Source organism: Carya illinoinensis, chromosome 8, assembly GCF_018687715.1.
Source record: "Carya illinoinensis cultivar Pawnee chromosome 8, C.illinoinensisPawnee_v1, whole genome shotgun sequence".
Classification (NCBI taxonomy): Eukaryota; Viridiplantae; Streptophyta; class Magnoliopsida; order Fagales; family Juglandaceae; genus Carya; species Carya illinoinensis.
This window is the reverse complement of record NC_056759.1, coordinates 29675517-29690941: the sequence shown is the minus strand read 5'-3', so window position 1 is coordinate 29690941 and position 15425 is coordinate 29675517.

The window sequence follows — 15425 nt, the reverse complement described above, 5'->3', positions numbered from 1 at the left end:
CTTGTACAGGGCCAGAAAGTATGAAGAGTCCTATCGACCGGGTCTGAATAGAAGTTGGTATCGGAGTATGGAGCTTGTTTATACAAGTGGACGTTCATTGAACTATAAGTTGATCTTAGTTGAAAAAGGGGTAAGGCACATGTGCCTCTGGCGAGACACGTGTGCTGCACAGTTTTACCATATGTAATGGGTAATTTGTCCTGAGTATAGTTACGCGGTATTTTAGCTCCAGAGTTGGCTTAAAGTAGTGTGGCATGTATGGATGGAAATGAGGATTGAGTATGAGCTGCGATACATGAAAGTAGTAATGAGTAAGTTGTTTAGAATTGGGATGCGTGACTTAGTCAGTTTGAGTCATGCATCAACATGTGGTTAATAGAAGAATAAGACGAAGGTCTTAGTATCTTAACCCTAAGGTGAATCACGGAGGTTCACTTTAAGGAATGAGACTCCGAAGGTTTTAGCATAGTAAATGGCATGTAAGAACTCAGGGATGGACAGAGAGTGTTCCAAGTGAGACGTAGTTCTATTTTTAGTATAGTTGCTTATGCATTAGACAGAGAATGACGTAAGGTTATGTGTATGCATTTAGGTTGCCATCTGACACGCACACGAATGGACTGCATGGAATAAGTATGGCATGAAGTCTAGATAAGTATTGCGGTCATACTCTTCTAGAGTTTTTTAAATAAATGAAAATGAAAACGAAATGCTTTTCTTTTACGATGCTTTACAAACTGACACGAAACAGTATTTTAAGAAAAAACACTAAGCATAAGTTTTCAAGTATACGTAATGTAACGGCCCTCCTTGGCAACCCCTTTTCAAGCACCCAAAGTACATAAGTGTATGCATGTGGATGGATGTTATACGTGGTATGTATTGTGTGTATTTTTACCAAATGAAAAAAGAGACCTCGACCCATGCTTGAAATGATGCACGAATTGATTTTAAATGCTTTTAAAATGACATTTAAGAATGAAAAGACTGAAGGACTGTAAGAACTGTAAGGATTGAAATGAACGAATGAACTGAATGAAAGGAATGAAAGAATTGTAAAGGACTGGATTGTAAAGAACAGAAAAGGAATGAATGAAAAGGGCTGAATGCTTAATGTATGAAAATACGTAACAATCGCACGAATGGAAAGAAAAAGGTACCGAAGGACTAGAGTGGGCAGATTGTAATGTGGGGTAAGTAGTACTAGTAGTACACCTAGTGCTACACTCTGATGGAATGGATTCCCAACCCGTAGCCACGAGTGGAATTAGGTTTAAAAGACCACTAACCCCAGCACATGGGGCGTAATAGTGTGCAACGGCCAATGGAAGTGATAGGAAAGAATGTATGCATGTTAATAAAGAATGCATGTATGTATGAAAAGATGTATGCATAAACAGACTCTTTAAGAAATGAAAGTAGCAAGGCACGAAGAACTGTTTTACGAAAAAAAACACTCTTTAAAGAAAAACCCCACCTTGCAACGTCGTAAAATGAATTGAATATCTATGTATGATATATATGGAGTAATGAATGCATGACTGAAAACCTATGTTATTATATTTTAACTGTATGAAGTAATGCTTACAAGTCATCGGCTCATTTTAGTTTTAATGTGTGCCTTCCCAGGGATAAGATGAGCACGACGCGTCAGGACAGGCACATCCCAAGGGGAAGAACATGAAAGTGTAGGCATGCTATTTTGTACAAAAGACTTTGATTATAAATATAATATTTTTCGCTATAACTTTTTAATTAATAAAATTAGTTTTATTTATCAACATAGAGTCTTTTGTATCCTGACACAAAATGAAAGAAAATTTCAAAAGGAACTGTAATTCCCGTCTATTTTCTTAAAAATTATTTTCTAAAGGACCTACCACAAGGTCGGGAGTTACATACAGTTATCTTTGGTGGCAAAAGAATAAGAAGTAATGAAGGGATTGTTTTGAGGATGTATGTGATACCCCGTTTTTACGTGTATTTTCACTGAAGGGATGTTTTTAATTTGAATAATATATTGGTTTATTTATTTTAAATTAATGTGTTTTAATTGGTTTTTAATTTATTTGAGGTGGTGTTTAATTTATTTTAGTCGTTTTACGGTTTTTAATATCGTTTTCTGCGGATCTGTTTTTGGTTTCCGGAGTGAGGATTGGACCTCATTTATTTTCTTTTCTCTTTTTCTTTTTCCCTTTTCCTTTTTCTTTTTCTTCTTTTCTTTTTTTCTTCTTTTTTTCTTCCTCTTTCCTTCCCAGTTTCTCTCTCCCCACGCAGCACTCCTCTCTTTTCTCCTTCCCGTCGCCTCCACTTTGACCGGCCAGTTCTCCGCCGTCCGGCCACTGTTTGGTGCGCCGTCGCCACCATTCTCTTCCCCTTCCACCAGAGATCATCCCCACCAATTTTTAGAGCCATCGGACCAGCCGTTAGCTTTCGAGAGCCGCCAGAAGTCGCTGCACCTGCTCTATTTTTGCCCCTATCGCCAGTTGCTTTCGCAGCCCAGAACCGCAGCTCGCCGGCGGCATGGCTGACACCACCCATCCAGTTTTCTTTCCCTCTCACCGGTGAACATCCCCACCAAGTTTCACCTCCATCCGAGCCAGCCGCCACGAGCTCCTCCAAGCCATACGGTTTTTCACCGTTTCCGGCACCGTCGCACCACCTCCGGCCACCATCTTTTCACAGCTTCTTCCCCTACCTCTTGCCGACCTAAACCACCCATTTCCGGCCTCGATCCGTTGCCGGAGCAGCTCCCAAGAGCTCAACTCCGTTCAGCCCCTTTTTGGCCTTCCCATTTCCACCACCACCCACGACCAAAACTCATTTCCCTTAGCTTCATAAATATCTCAAGGCCATTCTCTATCAATCCCGAGCCTTGGTTTGTCCCCATTCGAAAATGGGTAATTTATTAACCACGACAACAGTGTAAATTACACTGTTACGTTGCTTTTTCTCCGCCGTTTGCAACGCCGGGTGTTTTCAAAAATTACCGTATAGCGCTGTAAGTATTTTCCAAACCCTATTTTCAGATTTAAATATATATTGCTCATTCAATTTATTTTATCTGTTGGTTGGTTGATTCCGGACTGAGTCTGAGGAGTTCGGGGGTCGGATGGATGGAGGACGGAGTTACTTGTTTTATTGTTTTATGTTGGTTGGTTATTTTTTTATGCATTGATATGGCATTACATGGTGCATGCACGTGGGTTTTTGTTTATGTGTGAAAAGCCTGTGTATTGGCGTAAGTGGTCTTACGGGTGCGTGTGTATCACGACCCCAAGCCGGGATGGGGTATTATCCCGGTGGAGCTCCTCTGGTCACTCGGGAGCGGAATAAACTGAGTGATGTCCCCTGAGTTGTCGCTAGACGACGGGAGCGGGGGCTAGGGGTTGCTTGGCTACGAACGCGCCGGGCGCGGAACCGGGCATCGCTCTACGCACCGACTCTGTGGCCCTTCGCTGGTAAGGGCTAGAGGATGCTTGGCTACGAACGTGCGGGGCACGGAACTGGGCATCGCTCGTTAGGTGTCACATGCGTGGTGGTACTCTACGGTGTGGCACTGGAGCCAGGGTGTGCAGATGACCCCTATGGGAGGTCATGGTGCATACGGTTAATATGGATTCTGGTTTGAGTCGGATAAAGGCCAAATGTGACTTTTGGCGTGTTTTTCGGAAAGGATGTGTTTTTGGGCCAAATGGGTTTTTTTGGCATGTGTGGAAAAATTATGTTTTATGGGCTTTGTGCATTGGGCATGTTTCATGCATATTGTTTGAGTTCTATGTGTTTTTATCTGGTAGTGTTTGGGTTTTACTTACCTGCGGTACCATTTTTGGTTCCGTAGCTTTTGGTGCAGAGTTTGAGGATGAAGAGGAGGAGGCTGAGCCCGAGGATGTGGCTCCGCCGGGTTGCTGATGCTATGCTTTATATTTGGTTTAAAACTGTATTTGTGTTTTGTAATATTTTATTTATGTATGTTTTAAAAAGCTTGTATTACGTTAAGAACAATTCTGGTACTTAGTTATGACTTTCGTTATCCGCTGCGTGTTCTTTTGTGCACATTTGTTGCTTTTGCACACACTTGGCACCCGTCGATAGGATGGTGACCCGGGTTGTCACCATCCGGACGTCTCGATTTCCCCGTGTTTGGGCGTGGGGATTTGGGGGCGTCACAGGTGGTATCAGAGCGGTTTGACTCTGGGTAAAACCATATGTCCCATAGGTGGAGTACCAGAAAGTTTTAAAAGCTGGAGTTAAATTTATTTTAATTTATTTAAGTTGAATTGTTTTTCTTTAACTTGATTCGATTTTATTTGATTTGAATTTATTTTATTTAATTCCATTTGATTTGGTTTGGTTTGATTTTATTCTATTTGAATTGCAAGTATGTTGTTTATTTGTTTTATTTATTTTGTTTTAAGTTGTTTTGTTTTGTTTTGTCCGAAGTTAAAGTGGGGTTGAGGATTGTGCTATGGCAGGAGGACAGTACTATTGAGAATGTCGTTGATAGGAAAAAAAAAATACTTAGTGAGGTAGGGTTGAATTTTATAGAGGTGGGTTACTTTTATAATATTGTGGTTAGAAGGGAACGACATGGATTAGACAATTTCTTGGGAGTAGGAATGTAAGTTGCAACTAAGGAGGGGAGTTAGCTTTAAGTCGCTTAAGATGGTTGAGGTCTTAGGTTTTGTAGAATTTATGTAATGAAGCTATAGAATAGGAGAGTGTAGGTTCAACGAACTTTAAGGATTGGTTTAAGATAATTTTATCTAAGGTTTGAGGCCTTATAGATTTTAGGAAATAAGATTTTGGTAATTAAGGTTTTAGGTTCGACAAGCTTTGGAGGAAATAATTAAATTCCAAGTTTTAATTTCGCTGATTCGAATGAGCAATTTGGTGGCAATTTGGGTTTTAAAATTTACAAGCTTTTAAGGTGAATGTTTTGGATTAAAGCCATCAATCTTGAGGATTTCAGAAAATGATTTATTATCTATTAATGTTTTAGAATTTGAAAGATTTGGGAGTTGATTTTTTTTTTTCTATTATGGGATGTAAGTTGTTTGATCTTAGAAGTTCCGGAAGATGATTCTTATTTGATTTGAAGTTTTAGAATTGCAGAGTAGAATGATTGACTTATAATAAGAATTGAGTTCTTAGTTTTACAGACTTAGTGCTGTAGCTTGATCTACTCTAGTGAGTGATTAGTTTGTAACCATTAAAATGGGGTTGATTAGAGTTGAGTTATTGATATGAAAATTTTTCTAGAGTAGATTTCTTTGAGAATGGAAGGTAATGATCTAGCTCATATACTTCTTTGAGGATTGTAGATATTGACTTAGTTTAGAAAATGACTATTGTTAACTCGAGGTTGTAGTAATCGATTTTAGGAAATGATTTTTGTCGGTTCGGAAGAAATAGATCCATTGAGGTTTTGGAAGCAATAGTTTAATTATTGGTATTGAATTCGATTGAAGTTGAGACCTCATATTCCGGAGACTTTTGGGAACGGATTATTAGCAGGTTTAAGGTCATTTTCAGTACAAAGCTTTAAGCGATAATTATTTGCTGATGTTAAGGGTATAAGTTAAGCAGATATAGGAATGATTCATGTTGATTTGCAGATATAAGTCCAGATGATGGAAATAGTAGTAATGGATTACTTGTACATTAGAATGACTATTGGTTTCGGCTAAGGACGTATGAGATCGACACGTGATAGTGGTGAATCGATTGGAGTGTTCAGTCTAGGCGTGTTACTCAATGGAATGTAGGTTGGCAATAATTGTTATAGCTCGAGGTTATAGTGATAAGTTTTAGGATTGATTCATACCGAGTTGAGGATAATAGATGATGCAGGTTTTGGGAAATGATTTTCATTTATTTTGACGATATAGGTTGGAAATGGAAATAATGGATCACTTATACGTTAGAATGATTATTGATCTTAGCTAAGGGTACATGAGATCCATTTATAGTGGTGGTGAGGGTGTATGGATTTCGGAGAGTACAAATCCTAGTCTCTTTTTGGCTTGAGAGAAGTGGCTTTGGTGAGTATTGAAGTGGATTAGATGTGATAGTATTAAATTCAATAGATCATAACTTCGAGTTCTTGGTGAGTTGATCGGAGTGTAGAGTTGAAGTGGGTTACCAATTGGAGTGATGGTTGGCATTAATTATTGAGACTATCTCTAAGAATTAATTGTGACTTGAGGTCACATAGGAATTTAAATTTTGAGGCTATACTTTCCTTTGGAGTTTGAGTGTCCAGTTGGGAGAGTTATAGACATTTTATTTAACTTGAGAGATTGTTGGGTCGCAATGTGTAGTGGATAATAAAATCTTGAAAGTGGAAGCTGGGGAATCAACGGTGATTAGCCTAAGCAGGTACGTGAGGTAATAAACAGTAGGAGTTAGGAGGGTAGTGCAATAGTTTTGATGGATTGGAGATATGAACAGCATGGCCTATCTTGAGATTTAATTTTGTATGCAATTGAAGGAAATAGTCGTGGTACTACTAGGGTTATGAGAATGGAAGTAGGTAAGTGAGTTTTCAAGAAGGGTTCATTAAGGTTATGGTGAATTCAATCGGGGTTCGTAGTGTATTTAGTCATCTCTAAATTTAGACGATATTCAAAATTTAGGTGATGATCTTGATAGTGTAAGTTGTTGGGTAGGAGTTATAGGTGCTTTATTAGTTGGTCGGGATGGATTCGAGCCTTATGTTCTTTATCTTAGATGAGATTGGCGTATTTTGAGATAATGTTACTTGTTTTTAATTTGGAAGTTGCAATTGATTGATATTGTCTTTTTGTTGAGGATCATGGGTGTCATTGAGGAATCTTGATTTGATTAAGGTAGCTAGAGATAATTGAGGGATAGGGGTGATGATTCATGATTTTGGGAGATTTTATTTTCTATCAAAGTGTGGTAAAGGATTTTCTTGCTTCCAGGTGTTAGAGTTAGCTTGTACTCAAGGGTGTTAATTTATGAGGATATAGTCTTTTTGCATTTTGGCGAGTTATCAGAGTGCGCACGAAAGCGTGATATTTTGGAGATAATTAGGTGTTTAAATTTTGTGTTGATTTTGAAGGATTAGTAGTGATTCGAAGTTTTAATGGGAGATTAATCTTTTGATTGTGCAATTTGGTTTATGGATGGTTAACTTTGGAAGTGGCTATTAAGTTACCAAAGTTGGAAGGGGATGAAAGTTTGGAAGGTAAAGCAGAGACGTCGTGGATATTAGTAATTTATGGTGTGAAGATAATAACCATTGGATTTATTGGGAGTTGTCGATGATATGTATCTCTCAGTTATATTCAGAGTTGTATCCTGTATCTTTTTGGCGCTGGTGGTTGATCTTGCAAATTTCGAGGACGAAATTTATTTTAAGGGGGGAGGATGTGATACCCCGTTTTTACGTGTATTTTCACTGAAGGGTTATTTTTAATTTGAATAATATATTGGTTTATTTATTTTAAATTAATGTGTTTTAATTGGTTTTTAATTTATTTGAGGTGGTGTTTAATTTATTTTAGTCGTTTTACGGTTTTTAATATCGTTTTCGGCGGATCTGTTTTTGGTTTCCAGAGTGAGGATTGGACCTCATTTATTTTCTTTTCTCTTTTTCTTTTTCCCTTTTCCTTTTTCTTTTTCTTCTTTTCTTTTTTTCTTCTTTTTTTCTTCCTCTTTCCTTCCCGGTTTCTCTCTCCCCGCGCAGCACTCCTCTCTTTTCTCCTTCCCGTCGCCTCCACTTTGACCGGCCAGTTCTCCGCCGTCCAGCCACCGTTTGGTGCGCCGTCACCACCATTCTCTTCCTCTTCCACCAGAGATCATCCCCACCAATTTTCAGAGCCATCAGACCAGCCGTTAGCTTTCGAGAGCCGCCGGAAGTCACTGCACCTGCTCTGTTTTTGCCCCTGTCGCCGGTTGCTTTCGTAGCCCAGAACTGCCGCTCACCGGCGGCGTGGCTGATACCACCCACCCAGTTTTTTTCCCCTTTCACCGGTGAACATCCCCACCAAGTTTCACCTCCATCCGAGCCACCGTTAGCCGCCACGAGCTCCTCCAAGCCATACGGTTTTTCACCGTTTCCGGCGCCGTCGCACCACCTCCAGCCACCATCTTTTCACAGCTTCTTCCCCTACCTCTTGCCGACCTAAACCACCCATTTCCGGCCTCGATCCGTTTCCGGAGCAGCTCCCACAAGCTCAACTCCGTTCAGCCCCTTTTTGGCCTTCGACCGCCATTTCCACCACCACCCACGACCAAAACTCATTTCCCTTAGATTCATAAATATCTCAAGGCCATTCCCTATCAATCCCGAGCCTTGGTTTGTCCCCGTTCGAAAATGGGTAATTTATTACCCACGACAACAGTGTAAATTATACTGTTACGTTGCTTTTTCTCCGCCGTTTGCAACGCCGGGTGTTTTCAAAAATTACCGTATAGCGCTGTAAGTGGTCTTACGGGTGTGTGTGTATCACGACCCCAAGCCAGGATGGGGTATTATCCCGGTGGAGCTCCTCTGGTCACTCGGGAGCGAAATAAACTGAGTGATGTCCCCTGAGTTGTCGCTAGATGACGCGAGCGGGGGCTAGGGGTTGCTTGGCTACGAACGCGCCGGGCGCGGAACCGGGTATTGCTCTACGCACCGACTCCGTGGCCCTTCGCTGGTGAGGGCTAGAGGATGCTTGGCTACGAACGTGCAGGGCACGGAACTGGGCATCGCTCGTTAGGTGTCACATGCGTGGTGGTACTCTGCGGTGTGGCACTGGAGCCAGGGTCTGCGGATGACCCCTAGGGGAGGTCATGGTGCATACGGTTAATATGGATTCTGGTTTGAGTCGGATAAAGGCCAAATGTGACTTTTGGCGTGTTTTTCGGAAAGGATGTGTTTTTGGGCCAAATGGGTTTTTTTGGCGTGTGTGGAAAAATTATGTTTTATGGGCTTTGTGCATTGGGCATGTTTCATACATATTGTTTGAGTTTTATGTGTTTTTATCTGGTAGTGTTTGGGTTTTACTTACCTGCGGTACCATTTTTGGTTCCGTAGCTTTTGGTGCAGAGTTTGAGGATGAAGAGGAGGAGGCTGAGCCCGAGGATGCGGCTCCACCGGGTTGCTGATGCTATGCTTTATATTTGGTTTAAAACTGTATTTGTGTTTTGTAATATTTTATTTATGTATGTTTTAAACAGCTTGTATTACGTTAAGAACAATTCTGGTACTTAGTTATGACTTTCGTTATCCGCTGCGTGTTCTTTTGTGCACATTTGTTGCTTTTGCACACACTTGGCACCCGTCGATAGGATGGTGACCCGGGTTGTCACCATCCGGACGTCTCGATTTCCCCGTGTTCTGGCGTGGGAATTTGGGGGCGTCACAATGTAAACCTCCTATAATGTAGGAGATTAAATCTTCATCTTCCACTAGTTTCCTTACCAATGCAAGTCGCTCAGCAAGAGTTTTAGTAGCTTGAATAAACTTTGTGCAATTTTTGGATCCCTGCTTCATATTCTACAGTTGTCTCCTGAGGTGATTCACTCGAGATCGTAAAAGAGATACATATCTGTTTGCTAATGCACTCCAGACTTGACGTGAAGTATCAAGCCTATACACAATAGGAACTACCTTTTAAGATAAGGTAGCAATAAACCAGCTACATATTTGCGACCAATACAAATTAGTTCGATCATCACGACGAAACATATTTTTTGTGGCAATATAATCGTTGCTTAAAATTATTTGCGACAAAAAATTATATTATAAATGAATTTTTTCCAGAAAGAAAAAATCATCGGGAAAAATTTACAGACAATAATTAACCATGGTTCATGTTTTTTTGTGACAATATTTGTGACAATTATCGCCGCTGGTTCGTGTTTTTTTGTGACAATATTTGTGACAATTATCGCCGCAAATAGGGCTTTTTAACCATTTAAAGTGTCTTTTGCGTAACTCCTGGCCTCCACTGGCGTCAACTAACGAAAGACTTTAAAGCTGAGATGCGGATTCCCTATGATCCTTCCTGAGATGCGGATTGTCAAGACTTTAACGTTTCTTATGCAAGAGAGCCACCGAGTATGATGTTGGGGTTGATTGACACCTCTCATTAATTGTATGTTTCCTCAGCCTCTATTAATGACAGCTATTTTTTAATTCTGTAACTTGGGCAGTTGGCGATCATAGCCTTTTCGGTCAGGCTTGTTATTTTTAAGCCCATGGAGAATATTCAACTGTTCATCAAGTGATATAGAATCTGAATTCGAATCGTGTCAATGGTCCAACATCGTTGTGGTTAGCAATTAAAGGGATTTATATTATATAGGGTCCTTATGCACGTGAATGCACCTAAAACGGCTTGCGGTCCAACAAGAAGAAAAATAAAGAATTTTGAAAGGTCTAGGACAAATCTATGGTGCTCACACAATAAATAATGAAATTAATAATTTTAATTAATAACTACTTGTTAACGGGTGCTCAATGCCCAATGGCATCCGCCAAGCACTCTTGTTGAAATAGTCAAATCTAAACAAAATTTTAACTAATATGACATGAATTTGTCTTTGTTTAATAAATTAATTTATTTTTATAAAAATTTAAATTATTTAATTATATTATATTTTATCATTTTACCGATTATATGTTAATTAGTAATAATATTATTATAGCTAGCCCTAAAAAATTTATGAGTGGTTGGACAAGAAAGAGAGAGGGTCAGTGGTATATGTAGCACTCGGAAGTGAGGTCTAACCGAGTCAAGAAAACCTCAATGAGTTGGCTCTGGGGATAGAGCAATCGAGGTTGCCATTCTTTTGGGCTATAATTAAGCAACCTGTCAACTGATGGGAATGGGGATTCGATTGAGCTACCGGAAGGTTCTGAGGAGCGAAACAAAGGTCATGGGATTGTTTGGTCGGGTTGGGCACCTCAGTCCAAGATATTAGGCCACGAGTCAGTTGGGGGCATCGTGACTCATTGTGGCTGGGTTTCGATAATAGAGTCATTGCAGAGTGGACATGTACTTATCATGCTTCCATTCATTAGAGACCAAGGATTAATCGCTAAGCTCTTGGAAGAGAAGCAGGCAGGACTTGAAATTCCCAGGAATGAAGAAGATGGGTCATTTACCAGGGACTCAATGGCACAAACTTTGAGGTTGGCAACGAAGGATGCAAAGGGCCAGATATTCAAGGACAAAATCAAGGAAATTAGCACCGTAATTGGGAATATAGAACTCCAGCACCGATACATGGACAAATTTGTTGAATTGCTTGAGAACCACTGGAAGATTACCAAGGGCTAGAAAACAAAACATGATGATTAAGATTATGCAAATTAAGTTTTACAGAAGTTCTTCAACAAGCAGCTTGGGAGTAATAATTACGTTGGGTTAATTATTTTCCTTGTTTTCTTTCTGTTGTTGCAGATGTTTGAAACAACATCGATCATTGTCAAGCTGGTATCCCATCACGGGGTTTAAAGTCGAAAATAGTATTGGAGCTCTCCAACAGTAATAGTTGCAAATACATTTAAAAAATGCTGTAATTGATCAATTGCAGCATTATTACCCTCCTTGCATCTTCGACAGTATAAACATGACTTTTTTGATCAATAGCAACGTTATTGAAAATACGCTGCAAAAGCCTTCATTTGTAGCGTTCTTACACCGCTGCAAAGTCAATAATTTCACGCTGCAAAAAGCCATTCCATCTGACTACCTTGGCACTGCAATAGATCAATTACAGCGAAATTTATCCTTTCTATATCATTAAATTTCGCTGCAATAGCCAGCCAATAACAGCAGCGCTACAGTTGGTTTGTTGCTTTTGTACCTTTTTGCAACACTTAAAATCGCTGCAATTCATCTATAGGCACTGCAATTGATATACGTCAAAAGCAACATATCATTTTAGCGCTGCTTTTATTACTTATTGCAACATCTATTAATCGTTGCAAGAAACAAGAAAAACGCTGCAATTGGGATACGAAAGCAAAAGAAAAAAATTTGTTGCTTTAGTTCACTTACAACGTAATTAAATCACTGCAAATTGGTACAAAGCGCTGCAATAGGTACCAATTGGTGATCGATCGAGACTATATTTATAGATATCTGCATGTATCTATATATTTTATTACCTTTCAATTTCTGCTCAAAAGAAGATATTTAAGGTAAAAATACTTATTGTTATTGAAATTACCCAAATATCCCTGTATTATAATATAAAGATCTATCAATTCATTCAACAAATTGGTTAATCGTCAATCATGCAATTATTTAATAATTAAGCAATTACATAAAGTAAATAAATTGTGTAATATCAAGATTGGTAACAAATGGAAACCTTTCAAAAAAAATTTTAAAGGTAAAATCCTACGAGATAGCCAAATTCAGAAAAGTTAATTTTATTATTTAAAAATTAAGTTACAAGTAAGTTCTTAATTACAAAATATTTATCAATTGACTCTCTTATTTGACCAAACAAACGACCTGTTTGTCTCTGCCACAGTAATAGTCAGAACCTCTAGCAATTTTTAAATATTGACTTTTTTCCTAGAACTCTAGTGGCTAAATCATGATCACTCAATCTCAGTCTTGGATCAATGGTCACACTCTTTGAGAGAAACAATATGAAAATTCTCTACGAAATTTTCTCATCAAAATATGTACTCGAAAGTGCTCTAGTATCCATAATTGAATCTCTACAAATCCTAACCAGTAGGATCTCTTAAATAAATAATCTGAAAGTACTTGCCAATCAGTGAGGGATCCATGGAGTTAATTAACCATGTTTTAACAATGGTGTTGTTAGTATGCCACTTGCGGAAGGAGGGGTCGATTATGAGTGGCTGGGGTGAGTCACTGTTGATATACATCTCGACAACTTGAGACCACAAAGCATAGTTAGCTGGAACCATCCAGCTTGATGCTGATCGGAGCAGTGGAAGTCTCAGTAGTGATAGTCAGGGACTAGAGTTTGGTCAAAGCTTCGATCATCTTGGTAGTCAATTCGAGAATGGAGTTAGAAAGGTAGGACAAGTAGCTGGACGTGTGTGAATCACCAGAGTCTGCCATGGACAGGAAAACAAATGAACTGGATGAGACGGTATTTAGATAGCGACACCAGAGAAATAGAAATCGTCTTGCTGTGATACCATGTCAAAAATCTTTATTTCCATTTCGTATATTTTATGTTTACATGGAGAATAATATACATAGGTAACAAGAATAGAAACCTAATCTTGGATATACACGACTACGGCTAGACTCATGCACTCATTTATCTACGTGATATTATAAATATGGAGTTCCTATAATTTCTCTTGTTTGTTTCTAATGATGACTCATGCCAATAGTAAAAGAGTGGTGTGAGAGGGTAGTAAGTCTATCATTATACTATAAAATATTATTCTTTCTACCACATGGACGTTACGAAACTGCCAGCCCATGTAATTGGTACCAAAGGAAAATTACCATATAATTTATAAAGAATCAATAACGGGATAAAATCTCATTATCTTTTGAATATGTTTTGGTAAATAAGAAAAATTCCTTTTTGCGTACTTAGAATTCTCAATGATGATTATAGGTGCCGTTTGGATGTTGAGATGGTCCCAATCCATCTCATCTCAATAGGGGCCATCTCATCTCAACACCCAAATACCATTCGAATACAAATATTTTTTAGTTTTAAATTTTAAAGTTTTTAACTTTTTCCTCTAATAATTATAACTTTCTCAAACTTTCAAATAAAACAAAATAAATAAATAAATAAACTTTTTCAAATATCAAAACAAAAATTATATTAAAAGTTATATTTTAATAATATTTTAACTTTATAATTTTGCTATTTGTTATAAACTTATTTGTATAAACATCTTTAGCCATCAATTAAGACCTATCTTTAGCTATCAATTAACATTTAAGCTATACATATTCCTTTGTACTCCTATATATATGAGTATCATTCACTTGTATATGATCAAGTTTTTGCATTGAGTCATACACATTCTTTCATCTCTGTTTCCTTCTCTCTCTCTGTCTCTCTCTCTCTGTCTCTCTCTCTCTGTCTCTCTCTCTCTCTCTCTCTCTCTCTCTCTCTCTCTCTCTCTCTCTCTTTGTCTCTCTCTCTCCATTAGTTTCATAATACGTGATCAGCACAAAGTTCTGTTGATTATAAAACTAGTGGTCTTCTACTTCAAGTAAGTTTTTCAATATATTATTTGCAATCCCCAATGTGAGTATTAAAGATTATATTTCTTATTATTACTTGATAAAATTTTACATTTATTCACATAGTTTACATTTCAGTTATATCTATGATAACTTAAAATTTCCACAATTTACATTTCAGTTATATCTGTGGTCAATTTTTATTCACATATTTTATATACAAATTCTATTTATTTTTTATACTCGTTATGAATTATTGATGATAAGATTCATCTAGAAATAGAAACGGAGCATCCCTGAAGGATCGTTCTAAACCAATAATTTTATTGAGTATTTCATAATAAAAGATCTATTGATTCTGTGAGATAGTTTAAAGGAGTGATACGTGTACCAAAAGATCGAGATCCTCCCAAAAGCTTGTTATGATTAATGCACTTGAAATCGTATAATTGAAATTGTGTAGAGAAAAGTCACTAAAGAATATATGTTTAAAATGAATGCCTCAAATTTGCTCCTGAAGTAGCAATATCGAGTGTAAAAATTCACAATATATTCTAAACTTATATCTTGTATTTTAGTGGCTGAGTAAAATAATGACTTTTTGTTAAGAAATCATCAGTCACGTCCTACTAGTTCCACATCATTCTCTGAAGTGAATGGTATTAAATTTATATCATTCCCAGAAGTAAATGGTGCATTTTCTTTCAAAGAAACTAAGAGTTTGGATATGGTAATGAATATCTTTATAGTACTTCTATGATTTTGGGTTAGAAGCTTGTATTGAAAAAACTATCAGCTTTCTCTTTGAGATGATATTATACAACTATTGAATCAAATATTATGATGCATCAAAAGTGATATGATTCAAAATATTTGTATGTTTTTCATGATTATCTTGATCATCTGAAATCAATTACGATAAGTTGAATCATTTTCATATATATGTCTATAAAAGAACCAGAAGATTCTTTTACTATAAAGTTTTCCCATCATGAGTGGAAAGAAAAATTTGCTAGAAGCAAATATAATGAAATAATTCGACGTTATCTTGATTATCATAGGTGAATTGGAAGTTCAGATGATAATTAATTTATAGATGCAATAAGATAAAAATGTCTCATATTCTATCTGCTAAAATCTCAGCAAGGATTGAAGTCCTTATAGGATAATTAAAAGATTTAGCAGTCTAATGAATATAAGATATATCCAAAAACATATGAGATATATTGATACAAAAGATAAAACATCCCGAAAGAG